At 50.6% G+C, this 24,010-nt stretch overlaps 1 protein-coding gene across 3 annotated transcripts in view; it reads right to left on the bottom strand.

The window, feature by feature from the left end:
• SLC25A37 (solute carrier family 25 member 37) overlaps positions 1 to 24,010 on the bottom strand; it is a 42,958-nt gene that overhangs the window by 13,189 nt on the left and 5,759 nt on the right. For 2 of the 3 annotated variants that reach the window (XM_027088093.1, XM_027088092.1), the window contains exon 2: positions 6,093 to 6,159. The exons of the other annotated variant lie outside the window; for it this stretch is intronic. The gene's annotated coding sequence lies outside the window, so the exon portion shown is untranslated. The remainder of the gene's footprint in view (positions 1 to 6,092; positions 6,160 to 24,010) is intronic. 3 annotated transcript variants of the gene reach the window in all.

Raw genomic sequence — 24,010 nt, 5'->3', positions numbered from 1 at the left:
TGGATGGTGGTGATGGTAGCACAACAGTATGAACACACTTAACGCCACTTAACAGGACATTTAAAAATGGTTAAGATGGTACATTTGATGTTATGTGTATCTTACCACAGTTTAAAAAAAAAGGTGTGAGGGTGGAGAGAAGGAAAAAGAAAATGAATGAATGAAGATGCACAGAGAAAAAGCAGAAAATAAAATAAAATAAAAAACCAAGAAAATGGAGACAGAATTTCACCAGCTGCCATTCATGTCCTGAGTTTCGGTTCCTACCTAGCTGTCCAGCTCTCCTGTTTATAATAAATTCCCATTCTTTGCACTTTAATTCTCCCCTCTTGGAAATTCATAATGTACATTAATTAGCACAATAAAGACTCTGGGAAGTCCTTCAGGAAAGCAGACTGTTGAGCTCTGTTTCAAGGCACTTCTTCAAGATTTGTCTTTGGCGATGGAAGCCTCGTCTCACTGAATAATCAGTTACACCTTGCAGAACTCACTTGAAAAGACACAGCGGCAGCCAGTGGCACGGACCCTGGAAGCAGGAAGTGCAGAGATCAGCTCTAGGAGTCAGAGGGACCCCCGGAGCAGCCCCTGCAGAGCATGGGCTGCAGGGAACAGCCTGGAAGACTAGGCCTGGTGGGGGGCCGTGCGAGGGACAAATGAGCGGGACGAGCCCCGTGTGGCACGTGACGGAGCCTTTTACTCCACATCAACTCGCATAACTGCCGTTGCTCTCAAAGGGACGGGATGGAGGATAGTGTGTGGGCCCCGAGATCAGGAGACCTGGGTCTCTGGCCTGGTTCTGCCACTCACTGCCTCACCTAAGCAATCCCCCCCACCCCCCCATCCCCTTCCCCCAGCTCTAGAACAGTAATTCTACAGGAGGGATCCAAATTTTAAACCAACTCCATCAAGACCGGAATGGAGGGGTCAAGCCCCTTCCTCAAATTCTCCCCTAAGAAGACAAAACAGGACAAGCCTACCTTGTAGGTCTGTACTCTCTCTTTCTTTTTTTTCTTTTTCTTTTTTTTTTTTTAACCATGCCTGCAGTGGAAGCACAGAGTCTCAACCACTAGACCACCAGGGAAGTCCTGGCCTGTTCTCGCACTGAGAGGGCGGGGAGGGAGTGGAAAATGTGTGTTCCGCCCCAGGTAAGCTCGAAGGATCGTATAACAGGAGCTGCAAGGGCTGGGCAGAGAGCACATCTAGCTTATTAGCACCTGCCTTTTCTGCTGGGAAACTGGAGCCCAGAATGGAAAAGGGACTTGCCCAAGGGCACATGGATAAGCAGTCACGGATCTGGGCCCACCAGAAAGAAGAGGGCAAGCGGAGTCTGGCAGGGAGTCCTCGGACCTCCCCAGGGATCCTGCAGAGGCCAAGCCAGCCTGGCCCCAGCCGCTGCGGCGTCACTTGGCCACTGTCCTCCCACCTGACCTGGACACGGCTGGGGATTCCCAATCTTTCTTTCCGAATTTCTCAAAAACAAAAACCAAGCAATAAGATAAAAAAAAAACTTCCCATGACAAGTGGCACTTTCAAGACCAGAAAAAGATAGTGTGAAATCCACTCATACATCCATTCAAATGCATTTGCCACGATCCTCCCCCGAGGCAGGTGTGATGGGGAGGGAGACGGGGAGGGGCGTGCAAGGGGCTCCCAGTTCAGGGTGCGAATGAACAAACATCACATGGGCAGCCACAGCTCCCACAGAGGGAACAAGGCTGCGCTCCAGAAGGTCGCCCAGGAATCTCGACTCCAGACTTCCTCCCAGAGAAAGGAAATAAGGTTCAAGCACTGAGAAAGCGCTAGGAAAATGCCAAACAACGTGAGCATCTGCCGCCAGTGGCTGCTTCAGAATTACAAGTCAGGTTGGCGAGTTGAATTCCCTCCCATCCGCCAACTGTTTCCAAGTAGCACTGACATCACTAAGTCGAACCACAGTAAAATGCCTAGGCTGGACGGCAGGGCCTGCCCCCAGCCCCCTCCCTATTTTCCAAACCCCATAGCCACGCACCCATGGGCGCAAGGCCTCCCTGGCAGCGCGTTTCCACCCGCAGCCCATCCCTGACACTGTGTGCAGCTGCACTGGGGTCTGTCTGCTGCTCACGCTACAGCTCCCGTGCACAGCCGCCCAGAGGAGAGACGGCCGCCCAAGAACCGGTTCACACGCGGTCCAGGAGGGAGAGGCTTTTTCTGGCACAGTGCTTTGTGGGGAAAGGACTGCCTTCCGGAGCAAAGCCACAGACCTCATCGAGGGCTTGGAAAGCCCTCATCGCACCTTCCAGAAGCCTTAGGAGGGACATACAACAGACGAAGAAACCCAAGCCACATCAAGGGAGCCAACGCACAGTAAACCTTTCAGCGCTCCCAGTTCAAAATGGCCAGCATCTTGACTCAGACAGGACTCACAAACTCATGGTGCTCACGACAGGGGATGGACTCCTGGTGGTGCTTCCAGCGATCACGCCCTGGCCCTTTGAAAGCACGTGCGGAAATCATAAAAAATGAGGCATGAGGACAGCATCTAGCATCACCCCCGCACCACATTAACCAGGAACGGAGCAATGCAGAAAATCCTCTAGGGGAACCATGCCGTTCGCGGCACTCTGAGGCACATCAAAGTGTATTCCCAGGTTCAAAATTCCAAATCGTGTCTTTTTACATCTCCCAAGTTGGCAAAAGTATATCCATAAGGAGAATATACTGTGTCTCTGATTTTTAATCAGAAGGAAAATTTAGGAGCCAGCAAGAGAAAATGAGTCCTCAAAAGCAGTCCTTGCCTCTCCCCACCCGCAAAAAAGGGGGGTCTGTTGGGAGAACGGCTGTACATTGGAGCAGGAAGACGGGTGGTGCACGGGAGGACCAGGCCTTTGCATTCTGAAAGCCCCTGTTGAGAACCCCTATATGAAAGCAGCCAAAGGGCCAGCTCTTGGAGAACCAGGCAGAAAAGGTGAACAGGAAAGAGATGAGAGGGGGGCTTCCCTGGTGGCGCAGCGGTTGAGAGTCCGCCTGCCGATGCAGGGGACACGGATTCGTGCCCCGGTCCGGGAAGATCCCACATGCCGCGGAGCGGCTGGGCCCGTGAGCCATGGCCGCTGAGCCTGCCTGTCTGGAGCCTGTGCTCCGCAACGGGAGAGGCCACAACAACAGTGAGAGGCCCGCGTATGGCAAAAAAAAAAAAGAGAGAGAAAAGAGAAAGAGATGAGAGGGGTGAGACCACACCTCCAGCTAAATCAGGCCTGTGTCAATGTCCCTGCCTCGCCTACAGAAAGCCCCAGACCTCCCAGGGTTTTCAGGTGGCCCCGATGTTGGGGGAGGGTGGGAGGAAGTGGGTTCACACATGGGAGAGCAAACCTTCAAGCCCGCTCTGCCTTTTCACTTATTTCCCACGGGGTCCAATGTTCACAAAAGTCACATTTGCTCTTCTCATCAGACCAGCCACCGTCAGACGTTCCTGATTACCTGCTGCCTCGGTGGTGCTGGGCCTGGACTGCAAAGGATCCCTGCCATCTGTCATTCATGCTCTCCGGATGCAACCCTGAAACCTTCAGGCCCATTAAGGGTGTGCTTAGGGGGCATTGCTATTTCTAGGGACAAAAGGACTAAGTGATGACATCACTTATATGTGGAATCTAAGAAATAGTACAAGTGAATTTATTTGCAAAACAGAAACTGACTCACAGACATAGAAAACAAACTTATGGTTACCAAAGGGGAAAGGGGAAAAGAGGGATAAATAGCAGTATGGGATTAACAGATACACACTACTATATATCAAATAGATAAACAAGGACCCACTGTATAGCACAGGGAACTATATTCAATATCTTGTAATAACCTATATAATGGAAAAGAATCTGAAAAAATATATATATATTGCTGTACACCTGAAACTACCACAATATTGTAAATCAACTATACTTCAATTTTTTTTTTTTTTTTAAAAAGGACTAAGTGAAGAGCTTCCACAATGCAGTCAGTAGAAAACACATATTCCACCAAGACAACCCAAACCAAGTTCCTCAGCCTCCCAGGGAAAAAGCCACAGCACCAAACACCACTTCTCCTGGGAACAGGCCACAGACCCCAGAGCATATCCAACCCAGAAAGGGTGGCAGAAAAGGGCCATTTGAGCTGCACCTGGAAAGGGGGATGGTATTTCAACTGGCAAGAAATGGAGCTGTCATTACAGTCCCTTCCACACTATTTGCCTTTTTGACTAGGTGCACGTGTGACTTTGACTGAAAAAAAAAAAAGCAAACAGAGCAGAGAAAGGAAGAGAACATTCGGGCTGAGGGGGACGTGAATGTGCTGGTGGGTCTGGGAAACGGAGGAGGTTCTGGCTGGAGGGCGTATGTGCAGGGGATGCAGCGGTAAGGTGTGCATGGAGAGGGAGGGCGGCTGAACTCCAGGAGGCTCTGTCTGAATAGGTTGCTAAAGTGTTTGGAATTTACTTTACAGTCAAGTGTTCTCCATGGTTACGCCCCGCACTTGACAAAGCAGCTACAAAGAGCAGCACGGTAAGCAAGAAGGCTGGGATCTCCCGCATCTGGGAGGAGGGACCAGGCCTGTGCAACAGAAGCCCTCCCCATGGGGTCCCATTACGGGCCAGCGGCTGGCTCCCAAGCTGCAAGGTCACTGTAACAGCACAGCCACGGAGTCTGCCTTCCCACCCACAGGCAGCAGCTCACAGCCTTCTCGCCTATGGCTCCAAGGATGCCATTCCCACATTGCTTTATCATAGGAGCCAAACCTGCTCACTCCTCCCCTTCTCTAGAAAATTCTATAGCAGGAGGGAGGGATGAAAGAATCCACCTGGCTCAGGCCCCAGGTACCTAGGACACACTCAGAGTACCTAGTTGGTGGCCCGCCCAAAGGATTAAATGATCTCTGCTCTACAGGTGGGCAAATTCCCAAGATTCCAGGTAACAGGGTTGGAATTTCATGGGTGGGATTGGAGACCTCACTGGGAGACAGAGAGGGCGGGAGAGCACTGGGTGGAGAGGAAGCCTGGACCACTGGTCACTCTGACCCACCTTGCTTGGCTCCAGTAAGACGAGCCAGGGCTGGACTCCTATGTTCAAGTCCCACATCTAGCATGATGCCTTACTTCTCTCAGCCCCAATGCCAATACCCACAAAATAGAAATAATAAATAAATAGGGTTTCCCTGGTGGCGCAGTGGTTGAGAGTCTGCCTGCCGATGCAGGGGACACGGGTTCGTGCCCCGGTCCGGGAAGATCCCACATGCCATGGAGCGGCTGGGCCCGTGAGCCATGGCCGCTGAGCCTGCGCGTCCGGAGCCTGTGCTCCGCAAGGGGAGAGGCCACAACAGTGAGAGGCCCGCATACCGCAAAATAATAATAATAATAAATATAATAAAATATTTATAATAATAATGTATTATATATAATATAATAAATAAAATAATTATAATAAAGTTAGATAGCAGCTAACTATCCCCATTTTACAAACAAGGAAACTGAGGCACGGGGGGATAAGCGACTTGCCCCAAGGTCACAGAGTACAGACAGGACCGGAAGCCACACGGTCTGGCTCCAGGACTGCACCATTAGCCTGCACCAGGCTACAGGACCTCTCATGGAAAGGTAGACTGGAAGGGTCACCTGTGACCTCCAGCTTCTCCCTGGTCTCTGATGTGCCCTGCTTCTATGACTGCTAAGTCACGTGTACACCACCTCACGTGCCGGACCTTTTAAAGAGGGAGTAGCCCTGATGCGTCAAAGTCACCTAAATCCTTGCTGCTTAAGTCCATGCAGGTCCTGGGGAGGGGGGCGGGGGTGTCTCTGTCCAGGTGGTACTTAGAGTCAGTCACAGAGACCCATCCCCTGGAGGTCACACAGCATCACTGTTTCCCAACTCTGGCTGTCAGCCTGGACACGGGGCTCAAACAGAGCTGGGTAATAGAACCCGCTTCAATACCAACCCACCTCGGTCCTGGAAAAGAGCTCGCCCACCCAGGTGGTGGGCAGGAAGGGCATCCTGACCCACGAACACCCCCGGCACTCTATCAGAATGCAAAGGCTGAGATTGAATACTCCAATGGTCAGGCTGCTTTCAATGAAGAATTTCACTCACCTGGCCTCCCCGGGGCCTCCCCTGACTCAGCAGCTTTGTCTATGTCACTGGCTTAAAAACACCCCACCTACAAGTAAGGAAAAGGCGTCAGAGGCAGCACTGGAGAAACACCTCACTCTCCAAAGTGTTCTGTTTTCCTGGCATCTGGGGAAACTCGCTGAAGCATTACAGGACCGCACTGAAGAGCAGGCTTAACACGAGGATCCACGTGGAAGCGCCCAGGGAACACACGAGGTCCCCCACCCCAGAGCACCAGCGCATCTCCTGCATGCAGGAGAAGCAGAGTCCGGACAGCCCTGCTACCTACTTCAGCGCCCCCAAGCTCCAGCAACATCTGTTTTGTTTTGCATGGGGTGGAGGGGCTCCTCCCTCTGGGCTTCTGTTTGATGTCAGAGTTTTCCCACCCATCCAGCCCTCCCCCAACTCTGCTTGGCTGACGAGGAAACGGTTGGATGACTTGCCCAAGCTCCCAGAGTTAAGTCACCACTGCACTAAGACTGGAGAGCACTCCGACTCCCGGACCCCGCCCATTTGACCATCCTTCAACAGTACTTTGCTAAAAATCCCAATCATGGAATCTCAAAGAAACCTCGTTCGATCACCCACCCACCCAATGCTCAGACAGTTCCTGGGGTTTGAAGTTCATCCATTCACTCCACCATCACACACTGAGCTCCTACAACATGCCAGATGCCATTATTAGGACCTGAGGACACAAAGATGGCCCCGTCCTCAACCACGTCACTATTTTTGAGCTGTACACATTAAGTTACTAAAATTCTCTGCCCTTCAGTTCCCTCATCAGTGAAAACCCCTACCTCACGTGCTTCCTGCGATGAATAAGTGAGCAAACACGAGCACATCGACCACCTAGCACCGTAGAGGAGGTAGTAAATGTTAGCATCACTGCAACTTTTTGTAGAAGGGCTCCAGCGAGTATGATCCCTAAACTACCACCTGTGTTAATACAAATGGCTTTGAAATATCATTAAGAACTACCACCAAAACTAGCTTAATCTTGCCTAGAAGGTGAGGGTATTTTTCCCTGCTTGCTCATAAATGGCTGTTTGGCACAAAGGATCTCATTACAGGTTTGAACGGAATCATTAGACTACAGAATAGGATAGGCCATAAACCACACAACAGAGCTCAGGGTCCTGGAAGGAAGCTACCAGCCACAGGGCACTGGGGACTCCAGGCCACAATTGCTACAATCTCATAATAAAGGGACAGGAATGGAACCCCTACTCCAATCCCCTCTGACCAGAAAGAGGCTGGACAAACCGGGAGCAGCCCCTCCAGTTTCCAGTGGAGTCCAGACCCACGAGAGTCAGCTGAACAGGCTCTGGGGCCTCACCTGACGTAAATCCCAGCTCTGCTGCTTCCTCTCTTGCACCTTTGCTCCTTTGCACCTTCCGCGAATTACTGAATCTCTCCCAGATGCTTCCCTACCAGAAGCGTCCAGCTGCCGGTGCTTCTATTAATCCTTTTTATGGGGGTGAGGGGGAGATAAACAGCAAATTCCTAGGAAGATGTCATGTCACTTTTATTCTAATTCCTTCATAAGATGCTCATTTCCTTGGGGAGGATGCCCCCAGGATCCACCCTGGTTGGAAGCAAGGCCCCCGCAATCACTGCATATTTGGACTAGACGACCTGACTGATTGTCAGGACTGCCCAGCAGCCCTTTAGTTCGCTGACCCTCCGAACAGAAGAGAACCTGAGGCCCAGGGAGGTGAGGGATCTGCACAAAACAGCCCCTAAGGGTCTCCATTCCTCCCACCCACCCCGCTTGCACAGTCACCTTTCTCTGCTCCCCATTTCTAAATGAATGGAACCGGCTGCTCACATGATTCCTGATTATGTAACAATCAGGGGAGCTAGAGGTGGGGGAAAATCTAGTGTCAATTTACACTGGTGCAAAGGGTCCAGAGGAAAGCGCTGCAGAAAGTTCACTAAGGGCTCAGGGCAGTTCTGGAGACCTTTACCTGGTGCTTAAGTCCAGGGCTAGGGCCAGGCAGAGCCCTTAAGTGCCAAGGTTCCCTGAAACGGCTGATTGGAACCCACTCCCGTGCAGTCACCACAGTGGTAGTGAAGGCCCTCCCCAGCTCTCAGGGATCCACCACCCTCGGAACTGCAGGGAGGCAGCCAGCTGGGGCCAAACTGAGCTACAGGCCCGGGCACAGGGCGCCCTGCTTGGGGTCTGCTCCCTCTGCCGCGTTCCACCTGTGGGTGTGGGCCGGCTCTCAGGTCCCTCGGATTCTGGGGATAAATCCAAGTGTGTCTCACTTTCCCGAACGGGGGATCTGGGGGATCCCCCCCAAGACGTGCAACTAAACGTGAGCATGACAGAACAGAGAGAGCCCTGTTCCAAGCGTCACAAGACCTCAACTCCCAACCAGCCTGGCTACCAAATCCCTGAGGAACTCCTAGCAATCGGTTCGCCTAGCTGGGCATCAACATGAATTTCCACCAGCGGGTAAACCGAGAGGTAGAAGATTTCCTGCGTTTTGTTCACCCATCTATTACAATTGCAAATATTTGTCCAATGGATAAATGGAGTTAATAGATTATCTCTAAGGAGGTCCTTTTTGGCCTCTAACATTCTAAATCTATAAAACCAATAAAGAGTCTTTTAAAAAACAAAACGTGTGGGAGGGGAGTGTTTTATCTGGGGCGGGGGGAGGTAAATCTACATTACTAAACATTAGGACTACCCGCAGCTTAAAAAAACCTGTATTAAAAAAAAAAAAAAAAAAAGGATTCCAGCACAGGTTAGAACCCTTGTGTGTAGCTGGTGTGCGTGTAAAATGGTGCAGCCCCTACGGAAAACAGTATGGAAGTTCCAAAAAAAATTTTAAATAGAATCATTACACGATCCAGCAATCCCACTGCTGGGTATACATCCAAAAGAATTGAAAGCAGAGTCCCAAAGAGATATCTGTACACCCACGTTCACAGCAGCATTCGTCACAATAGCCAAGGGGTGGAAGCAACCCAAGTGTCCATCCACAGATGAATGAATAAACAAAAGGTGCCATTATCCATGCAACGGAATATTATTCAGCCTCAACAAGGACGGAAATTCTGACACATGCCACAACACGGACGAACCTTGAAGACATCAAGCTAAGTGAAATAAGCCGATCACAAAAAGACAAATACTGGGGGCTTCCCTGGTGGCTCAGTGGTTGAGAGTCCGCCTGCCGATGCAGGGGACGTGGGTTCGTGCCCCGGTCCAGGAGGATCCCACATGCCGCGGAGTGGCTGGGCCCGTGAGCCATGGCCGCTGAGCCTGCGCGTCCGGAGCCTGTGCTCCGCAACGGGAGAGGCCACAACGGTGAGAGGCCCGCGTACCGCAAAAAAAAAAAGACAAATACTGTATGATTCCACTTACATGAGGTATCTGAAATAGTCAAATGCAAAGTGACAGAAAGTAGAATGGTGGTTGCTAGGGGACTGGGGACAATGGGGAGATGCTGTTTAATGGGGACAGAGTTTCAGTTTGCAAAGATGAGAAAAGTTCTGGAGATGGATGGTGGTGACGGTTGTATTATACAATAATGTCGATATACCACACTACTGAACTGTACTCTGAAAAAAGGGTAAGATGGCGAGTTTTATGTTATGTGTATTTTAACCACAATTCTTAAACAATCCTCAATCTAATCGACAGCTCACTCCGTATGCATTTCTGAAATCACAGTCTGAAATCCTGTCACAATCCAATGGGTTCCCTGAGGTTTCTTTGCACAGCTGGGAGAACAATTTTTGTTTTTCTTGTCTGTTTTTGGCGAAGGCGACCAGAGGCTCAAATGCACAGCATAATCGCCTGGACACAGCAACATCCCTGGCTCCAGGGCCTGCCTTGGAAGGAAGTACCTGGAAGTTCAGCCCAGGGGCTCTTGGACGGAAGGCAAAGCTTTGACGTAAGGCAGAAAGGCTTAAGATGCAGAGCTGGGATGCTCACCCTTTTCCACATGCTGGCCCCCGGCCCCAGTGATGCAGTGTGTCCCTGTCTAATACACCCTTGGCCTGTGTCAGCCCAAAAGATATCATGCCAGGAAGATATCATACCCCACCTGCTCAGGCATGGAGGTAGCTGTCAAAAACCAGCCAAACCTTTGTATGTGAGAGACTGGGTGATGATGCCGGTGTTTCCAAGGCCCTACCTTGCCATCAGAGCCAGGGAGCTGTGGGTGACAGCCCTCCTGGATCCACCCTGGACAGGCTCAGGGAGCCAGGCACCTCGTGAGTCCCGTGCACGGTTCCCAAGTCAAGTGCGGTCCTGCCAGCTTCTGCAAGACTGGCTTCCACGTCCGCCAGAGAAGCCATACCTTCTAAAGCAAGCCCCACTATGAGCCTGTTATCCACAGGAAAAAAAGCCTTTTCAAAGCTGCCCTGTCACCAGCCTTCTCTTGCTCATTCCTCTACTTATAATTATATCAGGTGATGCGTCTGCATGCCTGTCTCCCATTAAAGTCTGAGAGAAACACGAAGGAAGGGGCAGCCTCATCTGTTGTGATCTCAGCGCCCCAGCACTGTGCTTTGACACTCCATAACGATAGTCAAGGACTCAGAGGTATGCTGCATTTCATCCACAGACATACACAAAGCAAGCACGTTAAGCCCCAGATATACTCTCCTCCCCAAACAGCTATCTATCTGCTTACTGAGGATCTATGTCCCACAGTGTGATGCATCTCACATTTGCTGGGATCTAACACACAGGATAAGAGCCCAGGATATAAGCCCTAGGAGAGCCAGGCTCCAGAGTTCAGGGAACACTAGAGGGCTAAGCATGGGCCCTGGGTAAATGTCCCAGATGTGTCCGAAGCCAGATTTCCCACAAATGCTGCTGTCAGATCATCTCCAAAATGCTGGGTGATTTACGTGTAGGCGGGGCCAGGTCACAGCTGGAGGGGATGTTCTTCTGCTTCCTTCATATACCAGACAATAACAAAGATGACAAAACACCAGAAACACCAGGCTCGATGTTCTAAGGGTCTCAGGGGAAAGACACCAAAGGTAGCATCCTGAAGACTCGCCTCTCAGCCTCCAAAATCCACTTGCATGTATAATACGACTTTTTTGCACGTACAAATTATTTCCTAAGTTTTGGGGGAGCTATTTGTAAGTTTCCCTGGATGCCTAAGAGAATGGCAGGAACCTTCAACCCTGGGTGAGATTTCATGCCGTTGAAAACCCTCATCCTGGAAACAGAGCTCAAGTGTATGATTTAAACCAAAGTCAACTGATGAGAAGGGTTTCCAGGGGGAGAGAAGAAGATGGGTGCCGGGGATGAGAGTGAGTGGCCAGACCGCAGGAGTCTCGCGTTGGTAAAACTGGGTCATTCGACCAACAAATTCTCCCTACGACATAAACAGGGCGCTGCTAGGGGTGCTGGGGATGGGGGCAGGCAGCGAGTCCTTGCCTTCAAGGAGGTTAGAGTCTAGTAGGCGAGGGGAAGAGCAAACCAAAACTCATACAAATAGGGACTTCCCTGGTGGTCCAGCGGTGAAAATTCCGCGCTTCCAACGTAGGGGGCCCGGGTTCGATCCCTGATCAGGGAACTAGATCCCGCATGCCGCAACTAAGAGCCCACATGTCGCAACTAAAGATCCTGCATGTTGCAACTAAAAAACAAAAAAAAAGCTCCCGCACGCCTCAATGAAGATCCCACGAAGATCCCACGTGTTGCAACTAAAGACCCGGTGCAGCCAAATAAATAAATATATAAGTTTTTTCTTTAAGTCATACAAATAAAAACTTTCAAACTCTAAATGTCCTGAAGCAAGGGAGAAGGTGAAGGTGCTGAGACAGTAAAGGCAGGGATCCTAGTTTAGATTTGGGGCGGGGTTCTGGAAGTGACTTCGAAGCAGGGACCGGAAGCCTGGGGGGAGCCACGCAGGTGAAGCATGGGAGAAGGGGGCCACCTGGGGGCACGGGTAGTGGCAGGTGGGATGTGAACAGAGGCCCCAAGAAAGGTGTTGTCATTGCAGCCAGCTGGGTACCAGGAGCACAGCACATAGCCCATGTGGAGCCCTGAAAAGAGGACAGTCCTTTGACCCTCCATGGGATGTTTCAGTCTCTTTGGTTCCGACCTCACAAGCCGTGGGGAGTGATGGGGTTCCCATCACCGTGCGGGGAATGGCTGCGGCAAGCCTCTCAGTGTGGCAATGCTGGGTGACCGTGGCCATGCCGGCTGACCCCTCGATGACTCAGCTTCCTGGTAGTGAGCTCATGAAAGGTCCTCGGCAGGAAGGACTCAGAGAGCTATAAACAGAGCCTTCCAGAAGCATCTGCTACAAGGCTCTCCTTGCTTCTAGGGTGGGGCTGTGGCCATTCAGCATTTCTGGAATAGTGTGAATGAATCGTTTGCAGTCTTTCAGTGCTGTAGTTGGAGGTTTCAAGTAATTTAAATAAATGATCATTTCTCGGCAGGTACTCTGGGAAACAGGGGCCCCAAATGGTAGTTGGGCATCTAGCTCTTTTCCTCCTTGGCCATTCTAGCCCTGGGAGAATTCCAGAGCTGGGGGCCGTGGGCAGGGGTGGTCTTCCTAGCTTCCTCCTTCAAGCAGAAGTGCTTGCAAGTCTATATGTTACATTCCAAGTCAAAAGACAGTGCCCAGAGTTATACAGCCCATGCAAATAAGGAGTGGAAATTTTAGAAAGGGAAGCTTCCTAAGAAACCATATAGTTTTAGTTCCATCTTGCCATTCCACAGATGAAGAAACTGAGAATCAGATTAAGTGAAGTGTTTTCCCAGGGTCACTCAGTTGGTGGGCTTTTGGTCATCAGGAGCTAATTGTAACTCACCCTAAAATGGAAATTAAATGTTCTGTGTGTGTAGCCAGAGAAAGAATCCGTTTCGCCTTGATTCTCCTCATATCATCCCCCTGCCCTCCACGTTCAAGTTCTGGGCTGACAAGGCTTCTTCCTGTCCCTTAAACTCAGAGAGGATCAGAAATCTGTTTCCAACTTAAAAGCAACTTCTAGTAAAAGCCCAGCTTTGTAGTTAACTTTCATTTTTTAGGGTCTGAAAGAGAATTTCAGAAACTTTCTTGTGATTAGATTATCAGAAAATTCAAAAGAACCTTGGAAGAGACATTCACGGGAAGGTTAAAATGAGAATTCTTACCCCAGGTCAGGGGAAGCACCACTGTCCGGCCCAATCTCAGGAGCCTGTGGAGGGAACAGTGCTAATTCCAAGGATAAACAGAACCACCTAAAACTGTACCCACACAGACCCCATTGTGACAAACTGCAGTATTAACTCCTTCTCTACCTCCTTCTGAAACTTGAAAGACTTTTTTGGAGGCAAAGAAGGAACTAGGAGTCACTCTAACTTGTCCATGTATTCCTCATTGTTATTCTATTGTTTTTACAATGAAAAGTCATTTCTAAAGCTGATTTAAATCATCTTGCTTTATGAATTTTTTTTTTTTTTTTTTGCTGTACGCGGGCCTCTCACTCTTGTGGCCTCTCCTGTTGTGGAGCACAGGCTCCGGACGCGCAGGCTCAGCGGCCATGGCTCACGGGCCCAGCCGCTCCGCGGCATGTGGGATCTTCCCAGACCGGGGCACGAACCCACGTCCCCTGCATCGGCAGGCGGACTCTCAACCACTGCCCCACCAGGGAAGCCCTTGCTTTATGTATTTAAAAAAATTGAACTATAGTTGATTTACAATTTTGTGTTAGTTTCAGGTGTACAGCAAAGTGATTCAGATAGATACACCCCCCCCACACACACACCCCCACACACAATTCTTTTTCAGATTCTTTTCCATTATAGGTTATTACAAGATATTGAATATAGTTCCCTGTGCTATACAGTAGGTCCTTGTTGTTTATCTGTTTTATATACAGCAGTGTGCAGCTGTTAATCCCAAACTCCTAATTTATCCCTCCCCCACCCCCTTTCCCCCTTTGGTAACTATAAATCTGTTTTCTACGTCTATGAGTCTGTTTCTGTTTTGTAAATAAGTTCATTTGTGTTATTTTTTTAGATTCCACATGTAAGTGACATCATATATGTCTTTCTCTGTCTGAGTTAATGATGGGGATATTCTCAGTACTCTAAGGACTAACTATAAATCTTTAGTCATTTTTGAAATAAATTTAACGCTTCACGCTTCCTGCCATAAATACACGTTCATTAATTCAATGATTGCCTGAGAAGCCAAGATTTAAGGAAAAACAATTTTTAGTGTAAAAAGAGAACTCTCTAGTCTCTCTTTCATATTTTAGATTTTTAACCCTTTCACTGACAACTCCTATCCCAACGGGGCATTTTCTATGGCGTAACGTCCACCAGATCAATCCTTTGCTTCTATCCCGACTGTTTCTCCTGGAGAACAGCTCAGCATTGTCTATCGACACTGAAAAAGGCCCACACACGTCCTCCTTCAAAACACCCAGAAGATTTAGTAACAAAGACCTCCTGTGCCACGGGAATCCGCAGACACAGAAAGCGAGGGCTGGCCTTGGGGTCGGCTGGCTCTTGCCCATGTCACTGGACCAGTGTTTTGGAGAAGCAGGACTCAGATTTTAGAAGCTGTGAGATCCAGGAGCTTCTGTCTAAACCTGGACTAGTACAGGCACCAGGAGGAAAAGCCTCAAGAGTCCAGCTTCCAGCCTTTATCAGAATCACTGGAGGTTGATGGATAAGCCCCAGGAACTGAACCCTCTGCATTTATAGGAGAATCCACCGGAGAGAGAAGGGCTCAAAGGAAAGAGAGGGCAGGAAATAAATGTCCAGCTATTCAGCTGCCTTTAAAAAGTGACAAGGAGGGCTTCCCTGGTGGCGCAGTGGTTGAGAGTCTGCCTGTCAATGCAGGGGACACGGGTTCGTGCCCCGGTCCGCAGAGCGTCTAGGCCCGTGAGCCATGGCCGCTGAGCCTGCGCGTCTGGAGCCTGTGCTCCGCAACGGGAGAGGCCACAACAGTGAGAGGCCCGCGTACCGCAAAAAAAAAAAAAAAAAAAAAGTGACAAGGAATGAGATAGGAATCTGAGTGTCAAGAACAGGGCCCTGTATGGGGCTCCAGGTCAACCTCTGTCCTTCAGAAAGCAAAGTGGTCACCTACACTGTGTGTCATGTCTCTCAGGTCACCCTACAAACAGTGACCTGGGCCGAAAAGGTTACTCAGGCAAACCCTAAACCTCGACAAGTCACGTGACTATTTAATTTTTAGCCACTTGTCTGGCTGCTGCTCCAGCTGGCGTTTGCCAGTCATGTCATCCATCAATTACGAACCAATTATGAGCAGAAATGCCTTTGACATGACAGCTTTCCTCCCTTCTTCTGGGTTTTCACCCTCCTCTGGTCCTCAGTTCTGCAGTGAAAGTTCTCATCCAGGGACGAGGCTGGGCCTCCTGGATGCCACCGGGCAGTCACTCGGAGGCGAAACAGTGAATTAAAATTTCAGAACAGGGTGGGGAGAGAAGAAGAATTTCAGAATGCGGGGCAGGTCCCACGTGGAGGCCCCAGTGTGACCCCAAACCACAAAAACTTTCTCAGTTGATTCTGTGGTCAGACGGCTCAGAGCAGAAGCCCAAAATCAGAGTGTCAGGGGAGGGGTGCCTTGGGGACAGGCCATGACATTCTAGGGGACAGGGAATCGTACAGCCCTGTTCTAACATCTACTTCTCCTTCAATCTAGATACAGATATGTTGAGACATTATTTCTTCGAGGGGCCCTTTCCTGACTGCTCCTGAGGTTCGGTTTCCATGAGAAGAGGCTCATCGCCCCCTCCGGAAATGATTCATTGATAGCTCTGTCCTCCTGGCAGACGGGGGACTGCTGTGGGGTGACCTCGGAGGTGTCGAGCCCCCCAGCTCCCAGCGCCCAGCACATGTGGTCCCACCCACATGCTCCCACGCCTGAATTAATTTAGTTATTCAATGAAGTCCAGGGGATGAAGCTGCACTTTTACAAATGCCTTTTAACTCTTTCTCGGTAGAGATGTTTCTATGAATCATGCTAATGCAAGCCAACATTTAGCAAACAAGCCGTGGAAAGAGTGACTAAGGAAGGAGACTTGGTTCTATAGTCAATGACACACCCCAGGTTCGTCCTTCCACCCTCACACTCAAGTACACACACACCAGCATCCTCTTTCCTTTAGAAAGGCTTCCCGGGACTTCCCCAGCAGCCCAGTGGGTAAGACTCTGCACTCCCAGTGCAGGAGGCCTGGGTTCGATCCCTGGTCGGGGAACTAGATCCTGCATGAATGTCACAACTAAGAGTCCACATGCTGCAACTAAAAGATCCCGCATGCCGCAAGGAAGAGCCGGTGCAGCATGAATGAATGAATGAATAAATAAATAAATAAATACTTTAAAAAAAGAAAGGCTTCCCCCCGTTTCTCCACTCTGACTTCTTAGATCTGATCATCTGCCAACCACCCACTCCTTTAATCCAGGCTGGAGACAGCCCCAGGACACCCATGGGACCACCTCTATTCCAGGGGAGCAGAGTACCCCACTGCAAGCCAGAGGCAGGGCCCTGCATGTTCCCATCCCCAGCAAGCCAGCCAGCAAGCTTCCTGCGGGCTGCCAGCGCCCACTCTCCACCTCCACCCTCCACACTGGCTGTCAGGCCCAGGGCAAAGCAATGAGCAAGCAAAACCCTCCGTGTCGGCAGTGCGAGGAAAGGAGGACCAGGGACCCCGAGGCAAAGGCATCTGTGTCCTACCTCCTTCCCCTCTTACTTTTCACGGTCAGTGGCCATGAACAACCAAGGCAAACAGAGATGGGAGGGACCAAGGTAGGTAAGAGCATCAACAGACACACAGAGACACACTGCAGGGTGATCAGCCACCTTCCCTGGTCCCCAGCCTCACACGCCTGCCACTCAAAGAGGCAGACTCACCTGAAGAGTGAAATGGAGCCTCTAAGGCGATAACCCCACGGAGATGAACGGGGCCCTCACTCCCTGAAGTCGGCCTTAATCACTGGCCTTAATCACCGTAGCCAGCCGTATGCGGCCCCGCTCGTCACTGGTCCTACATCATCAATTTTAAATGTATTTCTGAGCACGCCCCAGAGTATAATTGGCTCTTCGTCATTACCCAGCTAAAGAGGTGGCAGCAGCCGGCCACCCTGGTCTTTATTCAACAGATGGGAGACACTGTGTGTAAGGAGAGAGGTTAAGTGCCCAAGGCCATGCAGCTGTAGCAAATCCTGCAGTGGCTGGAACCAGAGCCTGTATTTTCCATTCCAACGAGCTAACCCTACCCCTTTAACAGGATCCCAGTTTGATAATAAATACCACAACCTGGCACCTGCAGAGAGCTTTATACTTTTTAAATGGTATAAAGGTTTGTTCACTGCAAACCAGGCTGTATTTTCTTACTAGATGTATTAAGTAGACCTGAAACTGAGGCACGACAGGCATTGTTACTCTGCCCTATTTAAGATGAGGACACTGCAGCCCTAGCAGACCGAGGAACTATGAGGTAATGCTCTTCCCAACAGGTCATTTTCCGGCTGTGTTCTGGAAAGGAATCCTCAGGCCAGTCCAAATTCAAATTACTATATTGAGTCCAACGTTGACACACTGCTGAAATGAGAGCTGCAACTTGCTCGAGAGAGAGAAGCCAGACAGAGCCAAAAATATCCTATGGCAATAACCATTTGTCATCATCCGCTTGCCCTGCATACTAGAGTACTTGACCCAGGAACTCCTACCTATACGTTAGAGCCCCGTGTTCCATGCCACACTTTGATTTCCTGCTGGTGTTCCCTCAACTCCAATTCCTCCCTCCCAAGAATGCAGCTGAGGCCCCATCATCTCTTCTCAGAACCCAGCTCAAGGGCTCTGCCATCATTAACATCTGAGTCTGCACCCCAGCACCTCACTTGCTTGCTCCTACCTGATTCCTTTCCTCAACTCTGGTACAGCAGAAAGAGGCCCAAGTTTCAGGGCATGTTATTGTTCTGAAGCTCAGTTTTCTCATCTATGAAATGAGAAACTGCACATGCCTTTTCCTATCTTCAAAGGAGAGCTAAGGGCTTCCCTGGTGGTGCAGTGGTTGAGAGTCCACCTGCCGATGCGGGGGACGTGGGTTCGTGCCCTGGTCCGGGAGGATCCCACATGCCGCGAAGCGGCTGGGCCCGTGAGCCATGGCCGCTGGGCCTGCGCGTCCGGAGCCTGTGCTCCGCAACGGGAGAGGCCACAACAGTGAGAGGCCCGCGTACCGCAAAAAAAAAAAAAAAAAAAAAAAAAAAAAGGAGATCTAGGAGGATCAAGGGACAGAATATAGGTTGAAACGATACAAAAATACTGTAATATACAATTACAATAGCAACATACAAGCATAACCAGGCATTCAAGAAATAACCCTTTCAGAAATGATATTACGAGCTAATATTAAAGGAGTGCTTTCACGTCCCTGACGCTCTTCTTAACACTCTAGGTGTATCATAATTCTCATAGCAACACGCTGAGGTGAGTACTATTTTATCCCCATTTCACAGATGAGAAAAATAAGGCACAGAGAGTTTTCAGTAACTTGTCCAGGCACCAGCCTAGGGAGTCTAGCCCCAGAGCCCGTGCTGTTAACTTGAAGGGCTCTTAATCATTAAGCATATTGCCTCTGATATGATCTGTCATTAGCTGGGCCTGTCAAGGTTCACAAAAGCTGCCCGCAAACATGATCCCACCTGAGCTTCTCAACAGCCCTGTCAAGTAGGTAAACAGACGATGTTAGTCCAGGTGACTAATAGTAGTCCATGAGACAAGGAGACACTGGCCCAGAGAAATGACTCGTCCAGGTTTCAAAGCTGGCGCATGGCAGGACTGGGACTTAAATTCATGGGGCCAGCCCCAACCCCTCCTAGTTCAGTGCCCTTTCTAGGGGCTTCAACACCAGCACCAGTCTGACAGACACGCCCCCCTTCCCAGCCCCTGCCCACGGCAGCATCTCCAGGGAACAAAGGCTGTCGCTACAATGAGAGATCCATCAGGGGCTTTTGCCACCGGACCTCACGGTACCGTGGCTTTCTGAGTCTCTCGCAGGATGTGTGTGATGAATCCGGAGGCCGCTGGCCTCAGAGGACGTCCTCTCCATGACACGAAGCGGCAGTCCCTTCACCTGATCCACGGTGGCCAGACATTTCCTAAACCTGTTATGCAACTCTTGCTTCAACCAAGCTGCTGCTGGGATTTCTCTCTATTTCAACATGTTTTGTTTTCTCTTCAGAGAGAAAGCACGAATGTGAAACCAAAACACCTCTTAGTGACCAGACAACGGCCCTTCCCGGCAGTCTGGGATTACTGGGAGGGTACGGTGAGGGGATTCTCAAAGGTACCTTCTGGGAACCAATTTCAGCTTCCAGAATGACTAACAACCACAGAGGTGAGGAAGAAGATGGGGGTGGGGGGGCACGGAGGAACAGTACAACTGAGGGCCAGTGTCTCCCACGGGGACAGGAGCCGATGCAAGAACGCCAGGCAAAGGCATCCCAGTGACACTCCCAATCTGACTCCAGACCTTCACGATGGCAGCCTGGGCCCTCCAGACCCCACACCCCAGCCCTCATGCCCATCTGAAAGCAGATATCAAGTTGGGCCATTCATCTCCTCAAAGGGAGCCAGCCGGTCCCATCACCTAAGCTCAGGGTCTAATTATAGGGGGCGGGCTCTGGAAATAGGGGCCAGGACTTACTTTTGTTGCCCGGGGTAGGAGGGGCCTCAGTTAAGTGTGGAATGAATGAAGTGGCTGGCCAGATGAATTCCTAGCCTCATCAGGGTTTCACTGAGGCTTATGGGTTCTACCACAAGAAAGGGACAGGCAAAAGGGCTGAGAAAGTCTCTTTGTGACCAAGATACAGTAGAGATTCCAAACGCTCAGCAAAACAAAAACTAGCATTTGTTTCATAGCAGGTTTTAAAGCACTTTTTCCCCCACATCTTTTTTAAAACAACTGATTCATTCAACCAAGAGTCACGGAAAACCTTTACGTATCCCCGGTGGCTAAGTCAGAGGGGGAGAAGGTCTAGGTCTTTGCATGCCACGCGAGGTAGTCCAGGTTTTATTCTGAAGGCAACGGGGACAGCTAGGGGAGTGTCAGGTGGGGGGAGACACCAATGGATGTGAACTGAGACAATGGGCTGCCCCTCTACCCCCTCAGGCCCCTTGCAGGCTCTGCAGCACCATGGAGAACAGGCTGGACTTTCCATTCCAATCGGCTAAACTTACCCCTTTAACACGATCCTGGTTTGATAATAAATACCATGGCCTGGCACCTGCAGAGAGCTTTATGCTTTTTAAACTGTGTTCACTGCAAACCTGGCTGCACTTTCTTCCAAGATCCAGTAAGTAGATCTGAAAGGTGGGCAGGATGGGCATTGCTACTCTTCCCTATTTAAGGAGAGAAAACTGGGAGTGTGCAGGACTAGCTAGGAGGGATTTGTGGGAATTCATTCAACAAATATCAATACTTAACTGAGCACCTACTGTGTGCCGGGTACTGCTTCTGGCAATAGGAACACACCAGAGAACAAAGGAGTAAAACATTCCTGCCCACTGGGAGCTGACATTCCAATGGAGGGAGACCATAAACAATGTAAATAACATTACAAATATGAAGAAAATAGTAAACAGTATAAATAATAAATATGAGGGAATTCCTTGGCAGTGCAGTGGTTAAGACTCTGCACTTCCATTGCAGGGGGCACAGGTTCAATCCCTAGTCAGGGAACTAAGATTCCACAGGCTGGGTGGCACGGCCAGGAAAATAAATAAATAAATAAGTATGAATTAACAGTATTGTGTGTTATAAGGTAACACATGCTGTGGAGAAAAAGCAGGGCCGGGCAATAGGAAAGTGTGGGTGCGTGGAGGGGAGGGTTTGTTCAACTGTGACTCCGTGATCAGGGAAGTCTGCCCTGTAAAGGCGACAGCTGCTGAGTCCCCTGAACCAAGGTAGAAGCAGTAGGAGGGAGAAGAGAACAAATTAAGAGGGATTACAGATGCAGGAGTGGACAGGTCTTGGAAGCATACGGGGAGAAGGGGAAGGGGGGCAGAGGTGGGGGAAAAGTTGAAGACCATCCCTAATTTTCTGAGGGAGGGGGCCCAGGCCAAAGGGCAGGCCAGAGGGGAGGGCAGGACGTCCGTGACGGACACCAAGACAGCCAAATGGACATGTCTTCAAGGCAACTGTTTATCTAGCTCCTAGAGAGTCCGGACCAGAGACACAGAGATGCCACCTGCGAGTTATCAGGACCCAAGCAGAAATGGAGACGCGTCCCGAGGAAAGAAAAGAAGGTAGAGGGCAGAGTTCTGAGGAAGACCAGCAGGCTGCCTGTCGTCAGAGGGGCCAGGAAAACGATGGCTGCATTTATTAGGCCAGGAGATCACTGGCACCCTAGTGCCAGCAGAGCGACGGGCACAAAAACCCAGAGAGGCCTGGGGGGTGACAAGGGGAGGAGGGAGAGACTGAATGTCAACCATCCTTCTCTAACATTTGTTATTTTAAGGGCACGTGGGCTCAAGGTGAGCTGCCTGGGGTTGGTTCGTTATTTAAGATGGGAGAAGTACGGACTGGACATAGAAATGCTTCTAAGAAGGAACCCATGGTGGGGTGGGGCTGGGAGGGGGTATGCTAAGGATACTGGAACCGGGTTACTCATGAGACAGCTGACCACAATAACTACCCCCATGACCTTTATTGAGAACTTCAATAAGCAAGAGCTTCACGTATGTCACCCCACTTAATTCTTTCAACAACCCTGTAAGGTAGGTCTTGGGATTCACATCCACACTCTGCAGACAAGGAAACTGAGCTTAGAGAGGCCAAGTAAGGTGGCCCAGGTGGAGAGCCAGGATTCAAATGCAGGTGTATGGGGTGGTCCCTACACGTCACCCTTCCCCTGCTGATTCCCCTTAGAGGAAGGAAGGACCCTCTTACCTTAAGATAGGAGGAGGGAGGGGCGGGAGACGGCAGGCTAGTTGGAAGGACTGTCACAGGAGAGTCTGACTGGGGGCCTGGTTCCTCTATAAACAGGGAGCGAGATGCCACACTGAGGCTGGGAGAAGGAGGGGTGGGGGTCTGAGAAGCAAGATGCTCTGAAGCAGCTGCTGAGGAGGACAAAAGCAGACTGACCAGAACACGGGAAAGGACAGTAGACGCCATTCTGCTTCGAAAGGGCGTGAAATCCCAAATTGCTCTCGTTCTTGCAACAAAATTATAGTGATCTTTCCTGTCTCCTAGAGATCCCGCCCCTCCCTTCTTTTCCGTCCTCCTTCAGCGGGAGGCGCTTTTCTAAAAGGTGGATTTCGGAGTGGCGTGGAGTCCAGCGAGGAGTCCTCTTGAACTTCTGTCCGGTTGTCTGTGTCATGAACACCCAGGCCGTGTGCTGATGCCCAGGGCTGGGGTCTGCTGGAGGAGTGGGGTCTGCTGGGGGCCGCAGAGGCCTGGCACATGGGGCAGCAGTGTGGTTTTCTCCCGAAGGGCTCGGCTGCCCAGCGGGTGGTGGGTTGTTAGGGATTAGGTGTGGGCAGGCCAGCGTTGGAAGAACCAAAGGCAGAGAAACTGCGGGCCCGGGAGTGGCTGCAGGGATGGGCTGAGGAAGCCAGGGATGCGCTCAGAGGAGAGAGAGAAGAGACAGGAGCCCTAGCACAGTGTGACCATGAGAAAGCTGTGGCCAGGCTATGAGACGTCTGAACGCATGATTTCAGAGGCGGAAAGGTTCTGGGTCAGGACAAGGCCCCGTGGAGGTAACAGCCCTCGATCTGGGCAACGTAAAGAATGGAGGGATTTGGGTGTTCGTTGGGTGGTGGCCAAGAGGGAACAGTCTCAGGATGATGATGGGATTCAGGGTAGAGGAGCGATCTATGAGCCAGACGCCAACATTCAGAGAACGAGGGAAAGTGACTGGATCACGTCATTGATAATGACCATGATGAACCTGAGAGCTCCCACCTAGGGGACACTCACACACGGCAGGCTCTGATAAGCGCTGTAAGGACTCAACGCTCACAGCCACCTGGGACATCAGTACCATCTTGTCCTTTTTTTTACAGGTGGGGAAACTGGGCACAGAGGTGGATGAAGCAACTTGCCCCAGGTCACACCCAAGTGGGAAGCAGGACCTAGTCCATGCAGTCAGGCTCAGGGGCCCCCGCCCCTACCCATCCTGCCATCCCAGTAGAGCAGGAGGTGAGTGGGGACAGAGAGAGAAGAGGGATGGACACTGGTGGAAGTGGATGGCGGGAGCCTCAAAGGGGAAGGAGCAGTTGATAAGGGGGGTGATGAACAGCCAGAGGGCAGCAGCCCCAAGGCATGTGGTTTGAGGCGATGGGAACCATCTTTTCTTGAGAGGCTTCAGGGAAGTGGGGGTCTCGAGAGAAGAGCACCGGCAGGAGGAAGGAAAACTCAGTGAAGATGTAAGGGAGCCTGTTACACGGAACTCCATGGGTTCCGACGGGAAAACAAGGGAAAAAGGAAGCAATGGAAAGTTGGTTTCAGGTGAGAAAAAGCAGGAAGAAAATTTGTGTCTGCATTTCACAGATAAGAGAACTAGACCTCAGAAAAGCTAAGTGTCCTGCCCAACCGGTTAAGTCCAAGACTGGGACCTGAATTGCCCCAAGATAGTTCTCTGAGGGTGAGAAACTGTGGCTCAGAAGGAGCTTGAGGGCAGGTTTGCAGTTAAAGAGACAGTGATCGGATGCAAGCCTCCTATGAAAAAGGACGGCAGCAAACATTCCAGGTGGAGGCTGGGAGGGGAGGGCAGACTGTCGGAGAAGCAGAACTCAATGAAGATTAAAAACAAAAAGAAAACTCTCTGAGAAGGAAAGTACCCCTTGGGTACCAGGGGAGATATGAAAAGAGCCAGTTCTGGGGTTCAAGAGGGACTACCAAAGGCTTCCTTGAACACAAGCAAGCCAGTTCATCCAGTGGGTCAGGGAAAG

The sequence above is a fragment of the Aethalodelphis obliquidens genome, unplaced genomic scaffold, assembly GCF_003676395.1.
Source record: "Aethalodelphis obliquidens isolate GAN/ISIS:26980383/991018 unplaced genomic scaffold, ASM367639v1 scaffold61, whole genome shotgun sequence".
Classification (NCBI taxonomy): Eukaryota; Metazoa; Chordata; class Mammalia; order Artiodactyla; family Delphinidae; genus Aethalodelphis; species Aethalodelphis obliquidens.
This window is presented reverse-complemented; position numbering and strand designations above follow the sequence as displayed.